The sequence below is a fragment of the Tupaia chinensis genome, unplaced genomic scaffold (genome assembly GCF_000334495.1).
Source record: "Tupaia chinensis unplaced genomic scaffold, TupChi_1.0 Scaffold000393_1, whole genome shotgun sequence".
NCBI lineage: Eukaryota > Metazoa > Chordata > Mammalia > Scandentia > Tupaiidae > Tupaia > Tupaia belangeri.
Window position 1 is genome coordinate 674,765 of NW_006159895.1, and position 1,989 is coordinate 676,753.

General features: G+C 39.1%; 1 pseudogene; it reads left to right on the forward strand.

The window, feature by feature from the left end:
- The window catches only part of LOC106735449 (ribosome biogenesis protein NSA2 homolog pseudogene), a 4,863-nt pseudogene that overhangs the window by 729 nt on the left and 2,145 nt on the right, over nt 1–1,989 (forward strand).

Below are 1,989 nucleotides of genomic sequence, written 5' to 3' on the forward strand. Positions count from 1 at the left end.
CTTTTATTAAAAAAAAGAAGAAGAAAAGAAATAAGATATCTAGGAATAAACCTAAACAAAGAAGTCAAAGATCTCTACATGAAAATCTAAAAAACATAAGAAATAAATAAAATCGAAAAAGACACAAAGACGTGGAAAGATACCATGTTCCTGGATTGGAAGAATTCATATAATCAAAATCTCAATTCTACCCAAATTAATCTAAATACTTAATGCAATCCCAATCGAATTACCAGAAACATTCCTCACAGATCTAGAAAAGACAATCATAGAATTTGTCTGGAATCATAAAAGACCCCATATTGCCAAAAACAATATTGTGCAAGAAGAATGGAGTGGAGACACCTCACTTCCTGACCCTAAAATATATTGAAAATCAAACAGCGTGGTACTGGCACAAAAACAGGCATGAGGACCAATGGAACAGAATAGAGATCCCAGAAATAACCCCCAAAACAGAAAGCCAAATGATTTTTAACAAAGGGTACTCATCAGTTCAGTGGGGAAAAGAAAACCTCTTTAGTAAATGGTGCTGGAAAAACTGAATACTAGGCTCAGCAGACGACATAATGGTTACAATGCTGAACTTTGTCACAGTTGAACACTGTTCTAGTCCTGGACCTGGCAGCTTAAAACTCACACCAGGCACATGTGCATGCATGCCCAAAATCCCAAGAAGAGAATGGAAGAGAAAGGATTGCAGCATGGCCATCCCCCCGGGGATGACTTCTCACTCTCTGTCTTTCTCCCCAGCAAGCGCACATGCCCTATAACAAAACTCTTTGTATTAAAAAAAAAAAAAAAAAAAAAAATAAAAAACCAACCGTAGAAACACATCCACCTGTAGAAGATATAACTGGACCCCTATCTCTCACCGCTAGCAATAATTATCTCAAAATTGTTCAAATATCTAAACCTAAGGCCTCAAACTATAAAACTACTGGTTGATAATGCAAAGCAAACTCTGGGAGATATCAGAGCAGGCGGAGACTTCTTAAATAAGACCCCTAAAGCATAGGCAATAATTCCAAAAATAGACAAGTGAGATTACATCAGGTTAAAAAGCTTCTGTTCAGCAAAAGAAACAATAATTAGAATGAATTGGCAACCTTCAGAATGGGAAAATAAATTTGTGAACTATGCCTCAGATAAGGGACCGATAATCTGAATATATAGGGAATTCAAGCAGCTTACCCCCAAAAAATGATCAATCCCATTCAATAATGGACAAATGAATTGAACAGACAACTCTCTAAGAAAGACATATGAACAACCAAAAAGCACATTTAAAAAATTTTTTAACATCTATCATTGGGGCAATGCAAATCAAAACTACAATGAAACACCACCTAACCCCAGTCAGAATGCCTAAGATTAAAAAAATTAATAATAGGGCCAGCAGATGGTATAGTGTTTATGTTGCTAGACTCCCACATGGCTGACCACAGTTCAAGTCCTGGACTTGGTGGCTTTAAACTCATGCCAGGCTCATGTGCCTAAGATCCTAGGAGTTGAATGGAGGAGAAAAGACTGTAGTATGGTCATCACCCTGGGGGTTGATTTTTCACTTCCCCTCCCACTGTCTCTATCTCTCTCTCCAGCAAGCACACATGCCCTAAGGCAAAAGTCTCTTTAAAAATGAACAAATAAATAATTAATTAAAAGTCATTATGTAAAATACATAAGTAATGTAATACTTGAGGTGATTAAAATATCACACTAATATGGGAACCAGCAGTTAGTGTAATGGCTATGTTGCTGAACTCCCACAGTCAACCGCGGTTTGAGTCGCAGACCTGGTGGCTTAAACTCACGCTGGGCGCGTGTGCATGCGTGCCTAAGATCCCGAGAGGAGAATGGAGGAGAGGGGCTTGTGGCGTGGCCATCCCCCCTGGGGAGTAATTTCTCGCTTCCTGTCTCTCTGTCTCTGTCTGTCTGGCAAGTGCATGCACCCTATAGCAAAAACCTCCCCCCCCCCAAAAAAAAAGA